At 34.6% G+C, this 15,803-nt stretch overlaps 1 non-coding gene and 1 pseudogene across 1 annotated transcript; one reads left to right on the forward strand and one right to left on the reverse strand.

The window, feature by feature from the left end:
* Positions 1–1,021: 1,021 nt before the first annotated feature.
* LOC148755723 (eukaryotic translation initiation factor 3 subunit F pseudogene) lies at positions 1,022–8,191 on the reverse strand (annotated as a pseudogene).
* A 1,599-nt stretch (positions 8,192–9,790) lies between these two features.
* Positions 9,791–9,897, forward strand: LOC141572517 (U6 spliceosomal RNA). The gene has a single exon (XR_012497845.1). It is a non-coding gene; the product is annotated as a U6 spliceosomal RNA (small nuclear RNA).
* The last annotated feature ends 5,906 nt before the right edge of the window (positions 9,898–15,803 follow it).

Consider the following 15,803-nt stretch of genomic DNA (forward strand, 5'->3'; position numbering starts at 1 on the left):
AAAGGTTAAAAATAATTGCAAAAACCACAATTACTTTTGCACCAACCTAATATACATATGTTCTCCCAATATTCAAATATATGGTCATTACCACTCTGAATGACTCTGAGATGTTCAGTTGTTAGTTTCTAAATTGATGAATATTTACGAAAATAGCTATCTTTAGCTGTGGAATTTAAATATGTCTTAAAAATTCCTAATAACACCAGTAGGCCAGTTTTACTACCCCTCTTTTAAGCAGAAAGTTTGAGACTCAGAGAAGATAAATCACATACCTAAGTTCCTTTTGTTAGTAAAGAGTAAAATTTAAAGGCGATTCTATTTTTCTCAAGAGTCCATATATATCCTTTCTACTATATTATGATGCATTATGCTAGGGAAAAAATGCACTCAAATAAAATAATAAAGAAATTAGATTCTGTCAACCTTATTCTTTCCCCTTAGGGTTTGTTTAATTTGTTTAAACATTAAAACAAACAAACAATCAAAGAGAAAAAAAACAATCCAGTAGCTTCTGAACTATTGAATGATATCATAGGAGATAGAGGAGGCAGACACTTAAATTTGACCTCTAAATCATGCAATTCCTAAATATTATTTAAAAGCCTACAATCCATAAGTACATATTTATTTTCTCCAGTCAATATTACTATAATTTTAAAATAAGTCAGTGGTATCTAGACCATAGTTTGTCTTATTTATTATGGATTTTATCTCTTGTTAACTAGTGCTATGTTGTGTCAGGGAAAATAGATGTATTTTAAGGAATATAACTAGATACTATACTATACTTGGTTTCTGTTACCATAGCTACTCAGGTTCTTTATTTATTTGTTTGTTTTAATAGCCTACTTATTTTGCCTTTAATTGTGGTAAAAATACATGTTTCATAACATTTGCCATATTAAGTATATTTTATTTATTTATTTTTCATTTACAAAGGTTGGCTATGTTTATTTAGAGTCACAAGCAGTTGACTGACTTAGTGTGACTCAAACCACGAGAAGTCATTTGTACTTCACTATATTGTGAGTCCTAGGGTTGGGACCCAGAATGGCAGGTGTGCTGCTTGGGGCCCCTTCACAGGTTTACAAGTTTCTCATTGAGAACAATCTGTGACTTTGTGAGATTGGCCAGGTAGGTCACCAACAACAGGTCATTGATGTTGCTGTTGAGCATGGTTTCAAAGTCATCGGGAACTATCTTGGGTACTTGGTTAACCAGACTCATCAAGAAGCAGCCCACAGTATTGTCAGCTGACACCTTTCCAGACAGTGAGTCTGCATACTGCATCACTGTGCTTAAGGCATCCTAGATGCGCACCCATGACCCTGCTACTTGCTGCAAGTCATTGGAGAGTCCAATCACCCAGTTGGGGCTAAAACAGGTCTTCACGATCAGGTTAACGCCAATGCATTGAGTGTCATAATATGCATATTTTGGAATCAGAGGTGAGAATATAACCCCATGGTCCTCCCAGGAACACCCACTAAAGTGCTGATGTAAGCCTTGATGCTCATGAGGCCATTTTGGAGGTTTGTGTTCACAGTGAGATGAATGGACTTTCTTCTTGCATATATACACTCAGATTTGTGATTTACATGCACTTTTATATACTGCTTTGTTCACATAATGTTATATCACAAGAATATTTTCTTGTCTTATCCAACTTACTAACTATTCATGAAAATATGTTTTTCAGAATACCTGGGTGCACTTCAATCAATGTAGACTATATAACTATCTCTCTATGGTTTCACAGTTAGGTTTTAAATCTTTTGTTATTATTAATAACAGTATGATGGTTATCCTAATATTTACATGTGTCCCTACAAATAATTATATCCAGAAATCAAATTAGTTGGTGAAGAAGTACAGTATTTCTAAACTATTGATTCATACTGCTTTGTATTGACCTATCATAGAAACCCCAACATTCTGAATTGGTCTGATTGTTTATAAGATTCAGGTTAATTATTTTGGAAGAAATATTACATAAATTATATTTTGCATGTCTCTTACCTCTCATCAAGATACTTCACAAATCTATTCACTATGTGACCCTAACCACTGGGTCAAAGATACCTCAGTTTGCTCATGTGTAATAAAAGGCAAGGAGAGGGGATGAAGGGATAGAGGATATATTTTCAAATATTTCAACTATACTGGCAATTTTACTGAATAAATTATGGAATTCATAGATAAACATAGTATTATTTGTAATTTTATTATGCTATCGTCAAAATATAGGGACTTTTTCTTCTAATTTTGCAGGATAAAAGTCTTTGCATAGCTGTATCATTGAGCATTTCATTTTCTTATTCTCAAGCTGTCTGTTAAGAATTTTTAAAAAATTTATTCTTATTTTATTTTCAGTAAAGTTGATATATTTTAAAATAGCACTTTAATAAGATCACCTTATTCCAGAATCAAAATGGTATGATATACAGGGAAATTATCTCTAAATTAAAAAATAGAACTATTTTTCTCCATTTGTTTTTATACTATAAATATTGAACTCTGATTCTTTTATTTTTAATACTTAGTGGAATTAAGAATCCAGGAAACATGATTTACTACCATGCTTTCTGTATAATAGCAATACTATTTAACTTTATTTTTATTACAGTATGTCAACTTATCCATCTTTGTCTTATAAATACATTTTTTTAAAGCACATTTCTCCCTACAGTGAATCATTTTTAGACAAATCCAGCTTGAAGGGATGGCAAATTACCTAAAGAGAGAATTAGAAAAACAACATTTGGAAAACTGGGTCAAGGTATTTACTGTTGGCAAGAATATTTGACTTGTTTACCTAGTAATAAAGCTTAAGATAAAAAGCAAATTTAGTTACATTCCAAAAAAGTAAATACCTGATAACTGATGCCTGTAGTTTAAAATATATTATGGAATATATTTAATAAGTACATTAATATGGGATTTTTCCAAACCTGTTTCCTTTTTACATAGAGAATTTTCCCTTATTTTTTTCTCTGAATGGTATTCCTAAATCATAGAAATTATGTTTTGAGAGGATTTTAGAGTCCATTAAAACACCTTGTTCTTCAATTCCTGTTTGTATTATTCATATAAACTGTTCCTCAGCATTTTTCTCACTCTATATATTCTCTAAGAGGGAAATCTTAGGGTACTGTTGGATTAGAGTAAAATATACTACATATTAATAAGCAGAGCTTTGTTTGCTGTGGAGGGAGCTGTAGGTTGTTCCACAGATGCCCAATAAAGTGAAAGTGAAAGGGAAAAGAACAAAAAAACCACTTAAGACAGAAAATATTTGAACTTCACTGCTAACTATAGATTTACCAGGAAAGCATTGCTTCTCTATTGGGAACAAAATTGCTCTGTAACTTTTACTTTTGGAAGCCCTAGTCAGAAGAATGTTGTGGAATTTTTCAAATTTAGTTCAATTTACTTCAGCAAATAGACTATGGAGAGGAGTCAGTAAGATATAGGTGGGTAAAATTGTCCTGCCCTGAAGAAGCTTCAGGTAAGGGTTTGGGGTTGGGGTGAGGCAGCAGGGAATGTTTACTATACATTAGTAGAACTGCAATGAAAATTCAAGAGATAAAGGGGGTAATGCAGAGGGAAAAGGTGGGTTAGGGAGGTCTCTCAAATTAAATAAGTGCCCAAGCATGTTCTAAAGGACATTTAAATTAAAGAACTTGCAAACTGATGTATAGGAATACGGGACATTTCCAACAAAGAGAACAGAATGGATAGCAATAGATAGGTTTAAAATAATATAAAAAAGAAACCATAAATATTTTACTGTGTAGCATAAAGGAAAGTTAGTTGAAAATAAGACTGGAAAAAATAATTAACTATGTTACCACCCAAGATCATGGGTATTATGCTAAGTAGTTTGGACCTACCCTGGAGACAGTAAGGAGCCACTAAAAATGGTAGATAAGACTATAATGAAGTCCTTATCCTGTGGGACCAGAAGGAGCGAGACCTTTGACAAGGTTATACAGTAATATTTAGATGGATAAGTTAAGGGATCATGAATTGGATGCAGTGTACAGAATCAAAACAATATTTAAGAGATAAGGACTGAAGGGAGGATGATTGTTCACTCATATAAGGAAGACTGAAAAGGCATCACTGTCTTTCAGATTTATAATTTGGATGATTGAATGTATGATGATGACAACAGCCAAAGTAGGGACTAGAGAATAAAGCTCAAGTTTGCAGGGCCTGGATAAAACTTTAATATTGAATTCTTGGCATTGAGGTATTCATTTATAATGCATTTGTAAATGGATATCTAATACATTTTTGTTAAAAATTCAAAAAATCGAGGTAGACCGGATAGCAGTGTTCTGTTTTCTTAGATTGTATGTGTGTCTATGTGGCATCCATTAATTAAGTAATTTCAGGGCCAAACTAATGGCCAAAGTTGTTTATATCTTCTGCCATCTAGAGCCCATACTCCGAACCTCTTCCTTACCTAACACACACCAAGCCAGTATTTTTTCTGCCCTGAATCAATCTAGAGCCAGTTACCAGACAACTAGGGACAGGCCAATTCTTCTTTCAAAGGCAGTTGTGTCCATGGGTGTCACCTTACTGATTAGAAGACACCCTGATTAAATCCTGATTAAAATGAATGCTGGGTATACATCTTGAAACAAGCAGCTAGCGAGAGTGTAGGAAGAGAGCGTGGGTCATAAAAGCTAGCCTGGTGAGTAGCAGGCATCAGGGAGCCAAGGAAGAGAACTATTGATAAGAGAAGAACTGGGAGAATTAGGCCTTACTGGTATTATCAGTTCCAAATAAAGATACCTGTTCACTACATCAGGTAAAATCATTGCAAAACTGTGCGCTGATGTGCAAAATAAGTCCTCACTATTGAGTTTACCAAGTGCTTCATGTGTATGGTAAAATCCAAAGCCAGATTAGCGACGATGGGTATCAGTTTTCCCTGCTAGTCTTTTCTTTCGTCGGCTAAAACTCACCAAAAGCTGTGATTTCTGATCTTTAAGAACATAACTCTAAACATATAATTTGTAATCTTCAGAATACTTAGGTAAGTGAACTTTATATAATATGTGTCTTCTCTCTATATATGTAGAAATAGAATTTCACAACTACAATGTGATGATTAGAGAAAGAAAAAAAAAATCTGTGAACTAAATCATAGACATGAAAAAAGGTTTTTTTGAAAGATTCGAGTGCATGAGTAAATTATCACTAAACATGAAGTCAACTTCAACAGACTTATTGAAATGGCAGAAATTCATAGGTCTGGATAAAATTTAGCAATTATAATTATACTTCTTAATTTTAAAAGGGGAAAATGAAATTTGATAAAGTTAGCTTGTCTGAAGACCCACTACCCCAGGTGCTCTGGTTATTTGCACATGCTTTCCCACTACTGCACGGCACATGGCCTTCAAATCATTTTCCATTAATTATCTTATCTAGTTTACTCCCCTTCATGAAAAATGCCTGACATTACCCTGTAATTATATGATATGATAGATTGGTCCTTGCTTAATATTTCATTTGGCAATAGCTTCTTCTTTTCTTCAGGACAAAAAACAGTGCCCTTTTTTTTTTTTTTTGATCATGGCATTGTCCTGCTTTATCTGATTGTGTTTAGAGCAGTGTGGGCAATGAGGTAATGAAATGCAGACAATTTTTTCAATATAGTAGTGGTGATGGAGAGGTGGTTGGAAATTTAGAAGGGTTAGGAATATACAGATAATTGACCTCAGAGTTTGCCACAAATACACTGACAGACAAAAAAGAACAATGGATCTTGACCTAAATTTCTTAAGTTAAATAAGGCAAAAACTGTTAATACTATTTATTTCAGAGATTGTATATTTTTGCCCCCCCAACAAAAAGAAAATCTATAATAATTGCAAATTGTCTATTTTGTGATAATACTGGGGGAAAAAACACTTCTGAAAAAAATTGTATTTTTTTAGTCTCTTTCCTTCCTTTCTTAAAAATCTGTCCCATTCCAATATTCTCTCCACTTTTCTGTTTCTTTTCTATTTTCCTCTGCTTAGTGGAGGTAAATCGCTATTGATTATAGCTGCTCCAAGTAGTCTGAGCAGCAGAGTTAAACCAGGCTCAGAGAAAAGAGATTGTTTGTCAAATGGAAACAAATTTCTTCCAGGCTTGATTTTAATCAGAGAATTGTTTCTTGGATCCTTCTAATGAGGCCTTAGAAAGTGTTCTGAGACCACAAGAAGGTGGAACAAACAGTCTGCTAGGGGGTGTGTTTCCTCATCAAGCATAAAAGGAAGGAGGAGGAGAGAGAGGTGGAAGGGAGTGGAACTTCACCCTCTAGCATTATTGATTTGATTTAGTGTGTTTTTAAGTCAACTGTTCAGAAAACTGCATTATTTTCATCTATTTTTTGTGTTCAGTCATTTTTTTAAACTTTATTTTGAAGTATACTTGACACGGAAAAATTGGAAAAATGGTACAATTTCCCTCAACCAGCTTCTACTAATGCTAACATCTAACATAACCATTGTACAGTTATCAGAACCAGGAAATTAACATTGGTGCAATACTTTTACTAACCTAACTCCTGTATTTGAAACTCACCAATTTTCTTTTAATGTTATTGTTTTCTGTTCCAGGACCCTATGTAGGCTTTTTACCTTGTGATTGGTTATTTCTCCTTTGTCTCCTGCAGTCTGTAAGAGTTCCATTTTCCCTGTCTTTCATGACCTTGATATTTTTAAAGATTATTGATCAGTTGTTTTTCAAATATTCCTTAATTTGTGGTTAAGCTAATTTAAACTAATTTAAATGTGTTTTCTAATGCATGACTGAAATATGCATTAATAAATATGAATGGTAGTAACTGTTATTTAATTTTGGTAACTTTTTCTTTATGACATTCATATTTTGAAATCCCTTCTCTGCAGTTCTTGCTGTGATTGGCCCAATTACTTTTTTACCCCCAGATTTAGAGTGGGTTTACTTTTTCTGGAGATCACACTAGCTCACATTCAGGCCTCTTAGCTAGTGTTCCTGCTCTGATTTCCTTGGGTTTCTTTTTGTGTGTGTACGTGTGTGTATGTATGTGTGTGTGTGTGTGTGTGTGTGTGTGTGTGTGTGTATTTTGTTTTGTTTTGTTTTGTTTTTGTCAATCTGTACTGCTGGCCATATAGAGGTGGGCCATATAGGCAGAGGTGGGGTAGGGGCATTTGAGCACTTGTTTTTATTTTTCTCTTTTTACTTATAATTATTTTGCTATTTTGACTTCTATGTCTCCAAGTAATTTTGAGGTTTTGTTTGACTCTTCATAGATGTGAAATTATTTCCTATTGTTGGGGAGGAGATTTGGGGAGGAGATTTGCTGTTTCCTGCAGCTATCTATGATCCTTTATAATGGTTATTTATTATATGTTCCCCAGTGAAATACAAACAAACTAATAAACAACTTCAAAAAACATCAAGAGATGTTAATCTGAAACATCTAAAGCTAACTGAAAACTGTGGCTGAGATTCTGGAGACTGAAACTAGTCAGAGCAGGTAAAGTTGTCCCTATAAAAGAATGATGACAAGACTTGCAAATTTATTTCCTCATTAGGGCTTGTGTTTTGAAATTGAACATATCTACGAATTGCTAGATGCACGATCTTGAACAAATCTACTAACTTTCTTAAGTCTCATAATTTTCCTCTATAAAATCTCCAGGTTATTGGGAGAAATAATGGAATAATGTGTTAAAAGTATCTAACAAGAGTACCTGGTATAGTGGATATTAAAAAATGTTCTTTAACTCACGATTTTCTTTTTCCTTCCCTGCAATTTTTGTTGCAATAATGCATGGTCTGAAGTATTCCTTCTTTCTCACATTCCTTTTTTGAAAGTATGGTCTTTTCCTCATTTTGACAGTTTTCTCATCACTTTCCCACTCTGCCAAATATTAAGTCACCAATCTTACAACACGCTGCTATCCATAATTCTCAATACATAGACTCAACTTTAGTTCTCATTGTGAGGTTTCTATTGCATAAAAGTTACATACAGATCTCCAATCACCAGCTCAATCTATTAATACTGAATCCAGTTAGGCTTAGTTGGAATTTGTGGTATATAAAAGTTCATATCATTTTTTCTTGTCATTTGAATGATTCATTACTGAACTATGCAAGAAATCCAGAAACTTACCTCACTGCCATTTGACACCATTTCTGCTCTAGCTGAGCTGACACCCTTTCTTTGGCAAATCATGTTTTTTTCTAGTTCTTCTTTAAACTCTGTTCCATTCAGTTAACTCAACTCTACTGAATGCAACTCAAGTCAATTCAAATCAGTTAAGTTTCAGAGATTCCAGTTCCCACTTATAGAGAAAATGCTATTGACTAGACATTGTGCTTATCACTGAGGGAATAAAGTTGCCAAAGGAGCTAAAAGTCTGTTAGACACCCAACACAAACACGGAGTAATATTGTCATACTAGTGAGACAGACATGATGTTATGGGATCACAGAGGAAGAGTGGTGACTTCTACCCGGATTTTGCAGTACGGTCATAGAGGGAGTGATATTAGAGCTGGTCCTTTTAAAATGAGTAGGAATTTACCAAAAATAAAATGGTGATGGCAGTGGGCATTCTGATAAGGGCATTCTATAGCGATGACCTCAGGTTATATGTCAGTCAGTGGTTTTTAAACACAACCCTTAAAGGTCTACATTTTCTCTGAAGACTTCAGAGGCTACCAAAAGGACACTGACTAAAGATAAAGAGGAAAAAGAGAGCTTGAAGACTGAACATAGCTGACATAAGCCAACTATGTTACATTCTTAAAAAAAAATCTACTGACTCTTAAATATTAAAGATCCAGCTGATCTCACCCTAATAACAGTCCCCTTTCCCTAAGATCTCACTGTTATTTAATATATTCATGTTTTATTTTCCTCTTTATCACTTTTATTATTTGTCTTTATATCTGAGACCTGGTCCAATTTGTCTTTCATTTATTGCTTAGCTTATGTAGTGCTCTTCATTCTAATCATTCTGGTTTCCCTACTGTCCATCAACTATCTGCTTACCTCATATATATGAGCACTTTCAATTATGTAGACTAATTGGATTGAGAAAGCATTGTTGGTATTAAAGAAGGATATGAATGAGATGGGTTATTATGGAAATTCTGACCTAGAGCAGCTTATAAAACTTGACATCCTTCATAGTTTATAATAAACCTCCCTCATGCCTAATTTTTTTCTTCTCCTTTGTCTCTTAAAAAGGAAAAAAAAAAGAAAAAAAAAAAAAAAAAAAAAAAGACCCTGTAGAGATTTTAGAGGAAGAACAACCCAGATTTCATCACATTATTTTCCAGCTGGATGTGAAGGCAAAGTGTGACCTTAGAAGCTTCTGGCTGATGATGAAAGAGCCCCTGTCAGCCCATGTTCCTGAATGACTGCATAGTTCTTTCCTATCCTAACCCATTGGATTTTAAGTGATTGAGTAGTAAAGTTGCATTGTGTTAAGTCATGGAGATTTAAGGGTTTATTTATTACAGCAGCTAGTATTGTAAACCACAAGATACTAGACACATATACCTCTGTGATTTTTACCTATGTTCTTTCTTTTAAGGTCCATAAAAAATAGTCTTGAAACATTTTTGGGAAAACTATGTGGCTAAAGAGACTTAAACAAACAAACATATATAGCTCTGAATAGAGATGCCAGTTTTTGTTTGTTTGCAAACACTAACATGACTGGAGTCTAGAAATAGGCTTTTTAGATAAAAAGAAAGAACAGATATTTAAAGTGAAGAATGCTGTACTCACTTCAGCAACACATATACTGATATTGCTATGATATACTGAAGATTAGCATGGCCCCTGAACAATGATGACACACACATCTGTAAAGTGATCCAGATTTAAAAATAATAAAAAATAAAAATAAACATAAAATCAAATGCAGGCTGCTACACCTGGCAGATGGCCATACAGAGGGGCAGAAAGGCCATTCTGGAAAATAGGAACATAATCTTAATAAACTATAGCTATATATATATATATATATATATATATATGTGTGTGTGTGTGTGTGTGTGTGTGTGTGTGTGTGTATAATTTTTTTTTTTTACTTTTTTAAATATTTTATTTTGAGTTGTCCTTACCAGGTTTTTGTATCACGGTAATATTGGCCTCATAAAATGAGTTAGGGAGTACTGTCTCTTCTTCAATTTTTTGGAAGAGTTTGAGCAGGACTGGTATCAGATCCTCTTTGAAGGTTTGGTAGAATTCACTAGTGAAGCCATGAAGCCATCTGGTCCCGGACTTTTGCTTTTGGGAAGGTTTTGGATGACAGATTCAATTCGTTACTGGTGATTGGTCTGTTTAGATTTTCCAATTCTTCATGGTTCAGCCTAGGAAGGCTATATGTTTCTAAGAACTTGTCCATTTCTTCTAGGTTATTGAATTGGGTGGCATATAGTCCTTCATAGTATTCTTGGATGATCCTTTGTATTTCTGTAGTGTCTGTGATAACTTCCCCTTTTTCATTTCTGATTTTGTTAATTAGTGTCTTCTCTGTTTTTATCTTAGTGAATCTAGCCAAGGGTTTGTCAATTTTGTTAATCTTTTCAAAGAACCAGCTCTTTCTCACATTAATTTTTTCTGTTGTCTTTTTGTTCCCTATTTCATTTAGTTTTGTTCTGATTTTTGTTATTTCCTTTCTTCTGCTGACCTTGGGTTTCATTTGTTCTTCTTTTTCTAGGTCACTAAGGTTTAACATGAGGTTATTTATTTGGGATTTTTCTTGTTTTTTGAGATAGGCCTGTAATGATATAAATTTCCCTCTTAAAACTGCTTTCGCTGCATCCCAAAATTTTTGGTAGGATGTATTTTGATTGTCATTTGTTTCTATGTATATTTTGCTCTCTCCTCTAATTTCTTTTTTGACCCAGTCGTTCTTTAAAAGTATGTTATTTAATCTCCATGTACTTGTGTTCTTTTTCCTGCTTTCTTTTTGCAGTTGATATCCAGTTTCAAAGCCTTGTGATCAGAGAATATGCTTGGTATGATTTCAATCTTCTTAAATTTGCTGAGGCTGATTTTATGTCCCAATATATGGTCTATACTTGAGAATGTTCCACGTACACTAGAAAAAAATGTATAGTCTGATATTTTAGGATGAAGTGCTCTATGTATGTCAATTATGTCCATTTCATCTAATGTGTCATTTAGGGCTGCTATTTCTTTATTTATTTTCTGTTTGGATGATCTATCCATAGCTGTCAATGATGTATTTAAGTCCCCTAGTATAATTATGTTTTGGTCAATTTCTCCCTTTAGTTCTGTTAGTAGTTGCTTTGTATATTTTGGTGCTCCCTGATTGGGGGCATAAATATTGGTGACTGTTATGTCTTCTTGTTGTATAGTCCCCTTTACCATTATGAAATGTCCATCTTTGTCTCTTGTTATCTTTTTCACCCTGAAGTCTGTTTCATCTGAGATCAGTATGGCTACACCTGATTTTCTCTGGATACCATTTGCTTGGAGTGTCAATTTCCACCCTTTTATTTTGAGTCTATGCTTTTCCTTGTAGCTGAGATGTGTCTCTTGGAGACAGCATATGTTTGGGTTTAGATTTTTGATCCAATCTGCTACTCTGTGCCTTTTTATTGGTGAGTTCAGTCCATTTACATTTAGAGTGATTATTGATATGTGAGGATTTCCTGTCATTCTATCTTTAGTTTTCTGATAAGGCTATGTCTCCATTGTTTCTTTGCTTTTTTGCTGTTGTCTATTATTTCTGTGAGGTGGTATTCTATGATGTTTCCCTCTGTTTCTTCTTTTATTACAGTATATATTTTAGTTCTGGATTTTTTTTTTTTTTTTTTTTCTTTTTTTTGAGTGGTTACCCTTAAGTTTATGTAAAAGAAAGTTTGATATTTAGAGTATTCCATTTTCTTCAGCATGCTTACTTTTTCCATTGCCATATTCCGGTTCAGGCCTTTACTCTCCTCCTTTTTATGATTTGGTTACCACAAATTGTCCCTCTTGATGGTGGTCAAATAGCCTCCTTTAGTATTTCTTGTAGTGCCGGTCGTGTATTAGAAAATTCCCTCAGCTTCTGTATGTCTGGAAAGGTCTTTATTCCTCCTTCATATCTAAAGTATATCTTTGCTGGATATATTATTCTTGGATCATAATTTCTCTCTTTCAATAGTTTGAATATTTGGTTCCACTTCCTCCTGGCTTGTAGAGTTTCTGCTGAAAAATCTGATGATAATCTAATGGGCTTTCCTTTGTAGTTTACCATCTTCTTTTCCCTGGCTGCCTTGAGGATTCTTTCTTTGTCGTTGATTTTAGACAGCTTCAATACAATGTGCCTTGAAGAAGATCTGTTAGGATTGAGGTAATTAGGTGTTCTATTTGTTTCTTGGATTCGAGGATCCAGTTCTGTCCACAAGTTTGGGAAGTTCTCATCGACAATTTGTTTGAATATATTCTCTGTTCCCTTCTCTCTTTCTTGTCCTTCTGGTATGCCCATTATTCTTATATTGCTGTTTCTGATGGAGTCAGAAAGTTCTTGTAGAGTTCTTTCATTTCTTTTAAGTCTCAAGTCTCTTTCTTCTTCCATCCGTGTCATTTCCAGGTTTCTATCTTCGATGTCACTGATTCTTTCCTCAATCTGGTCAACTCTACTACCTAAGCTGGCTATTTCATTCTTAATTTCTTCTATTGAGTTTTTAATCTCCAGAAATTCTAATTGGTTGTTTTTTAAAATTTCGATCTCTTTCGTAAAATGCTCATGTTGTTGTTCTTTGATTGTGTTTCTGAGTTCATTAAACTGCCTTTCTGTGTTTTCTTGCATCTTGTTGATTCTTTTCAGAACTGCAATCTTCAATTCTCTGTCATTTAAGTCACATATTTCCATATCTTTAAGTTCCTTTTCTGGAGAGTTTTACTTTCTTTCTGAGCTGTCTTGTTGCCTTGGTTATTCATGGCAATTACTGGTTTACTATTTCTCTTCCTAGACATCTACAGGAGTGGCTTCTGCAACAGGTTGATAGGAAGAGGTCTTTCTTTTGTTTTCCAGTACTTGTTGGTAGAATGTTTTATTTTCTCTCCGACCGCAGCCTTTTGTCCTGTCTCACACAGTAGTGTTCTGTTTTCTCTGCACTATTCCAGTTTCTCACAGAATGGGGGATTCCCTGGGAGATGGGCTTCTTCTCTGTTAATAGTTCGCCTGGGTCACAGGTTGTAGTGTCAGTGTGGGTATGTGGAGAGCTTTTGAAATTCCAAAGCTCTTCCTGCACGAGATTCAGAGCCCATAGGTTTCAGCAGTTCTGTTTACTCCTGCAGGGATCCGCCCAGATAGGTGGGGCCAGGGGTGGGGTGAGTTGTGAGTGGTGGCCCAGAGCAATGGCGGTGACCGCCACCATAGCTGGTCCTGCTTCCACAGCTCCCTCCCGTTTGCCGGAGCTAGTTGGGCTGCAAATCTGTGCCTGCGGTCCATAGTTCTCAGAACAGCAAATATTCTGTTCTTTTGATCTGACACTGCTACTGTTCTGCTTCTAGCACCAGGCAGGTTGGGGTGGGGCAAGCTCTGGGAGGGTAGGGAGGGACTGGCTAGTCTCAGTGCCTATGGCTTCCGTTCTCTGAGGCAGTAAGGGTTTACACCACTGTTTTCAGCCTTTTTCCCTCAGTCTTTGCTCGGAGGTCTCTGCCATGAGTGTTGGGTTCAGCCGTGTTATGTGCTGTCCCCTCAGCCCTGTGGGCCATAAACAGAGCCCTATCAGTCCGAGTTCTTCCCTCTCCCGCAGCTGCAGGAGTTCCGGGATGCAGCGAGCTCAGAGCACTGAGCTAGGTCTGCGTCTTGCGCCCAGGAGTCTCCGTCTTCGCAATTCTCCCTTCCCTTCTCTCCCGCTCCCCCGATTCGCCCACCTTTAGGTGAATTCAGTAGTGGGCCTCTTCATCTTGCGTGTCTGCTGTGCAGGGAGTCCTTTGTGGAGTTATCGTTGTTCAATTAGTTGTAAATTCCAGGGGAGATTTACAGAGGCTCACCTCATGCTGCCATTTTGATGAGGTATGTTTTTTTAAGTAAAGGGAAAATAGTATTGCTTTATATTTATCTAATATTCATCATTCCCAGAGCTTTTCATTCTTTCTAGCAGATCTGAGTGTTCTTCTGTCATTATTCTGCTTCAGCTTGAAGAAGTTCCTTTAGTACATCTTATAGTGCAGTTCTATATAGGCAAAATTTTCTCTTAGTATTAGTATCTGAAAATGCCAATTTCACCTTCATGTTTGAAGGATGTTTTTGCTGTGTATAGAATTCTGTATTGAGAGTTGTATTTTAGTTTTTTTTTTTTTTTTTTTTTTAATCTTTCAGCTCTTCAAAGATGTCTGGTCTGGTCTCCAGTGTTTTAATTAATAATGCTAATTATTTACTTTATTGTTCAAGTATTATTATGTATTTCCAAAACTTTTAATATCTTATTTTTATCTTGGTTTCATCAGTTTGAGGATAATATATCTAGGTGTTTTTCATTTTATTTGTCCTATTTGAAATTTGGTGGGCATTTTAAATCTATTAATCTGTGTCTCTCTCCAAATTTGGAAGTTTTGGGCCATTATTACTCAAATATGTTTTTGCTCCATTGTTTCTCTTCTCTTTCTTGGGAATCTATTAACTCAAATGCTAGATGTTTTGCTATTCTACAGGTCTCCAAGTCCATTCATTTAGAAAAAAAAATATATTTTCCACCTTCCTTTCTGATGTTTTTTGTTTCTTTTTCTTGCCTTATTGAACTGGATAGAACCTTCAGTTCAATGTTAACAGAAGTGGTGAAAGTGGATACTATTATCTTTTTCTTGATCTGGGGATTAGATCTTTTTTTCATTAAATATGATGTTAGCTGTAGGTTTTTCATAAGTATTCTTAATCAGATGTGTCATGTTACTTTATGTTCCTATTTTGCTGAGAGTTTTTGTTTGTTTGTTTGTTTGTTTTTTCTATTCAAAATTGGTGTTGGAATTTTAAAATGATATTTTTGCATCTATTTCAGTAATCAGGTGTTTTTCTGTTGTAGTTTGTTAATATGATGAACTACAGAAACTGGTTTCCTAATGTTAGCTGGCTGTCGTTTCCAATATAAACGTGACTTAAACATGGCATATTAACACTTTCATATATACATGGATTTGATTTGTTAAAATTTATTTAGAATTTTTATACCTATATTCATGAGTCTGTATTTAATTTATGTTTTTGGTAATTACTTTACTGGGTTTTTGTCAAAGGAAAATGCAAACATCATAGAATTAGTTGGGGAAAATGACCTCCCCAGTTTTTCAGGCTTTGTATGTAATGGTAGTATTTCTTTCTTCAGTGGTTGGTTATTTGGAAAGTCACCTAGCTTGAAACTTTCTTTGTTGAAAGGATTTTATATACAAATTAAATTTCTTTATAAGATATAGGACTATTTATATTATTTATTTCTTCTTGAGTGAGCTTTGGTAGTTTAATTCTTTTATAGAATTTGTCCATTTCATTTAAGATGTCAAATTCATAGGCATAAAGTTGTTCATAATATTATTTTATTATCCTTTTAAATCCATAGACTCTGTGGTGACAACTACTCTCTCATTTCTGATATTTATAATTTTCTATTCTCTTTTTTCCTAATCTCTCTTGCTAGAGGTTTATTGATTTTTATCAAAGAACTAGCATTTTTACTTTTATTAATTTTCTTTATTGTTTTTCTCTTTTCTATTACTTTGATATCTGCTCTGATATTTATCATTTCATTTTTTTTTTTTTTTACTTATTTTGG

This window comes from Rhinolophus sinicus, chromosome 14 (assembly GCF_057876585.1).
Source record: "Rhinolophus sinicus isolate RSI-liver-muscle chromosome 14, RSI-T2T, whole genome shotgun sequence".
Classification (NCBI taxonomy): domain Eukaryota; kingdom Metazoa; phylum Chordata; class Mammalia; order Chiroptera; family Rhinolophidae; genus Rhinolophus; species Rhinolophus sinicus.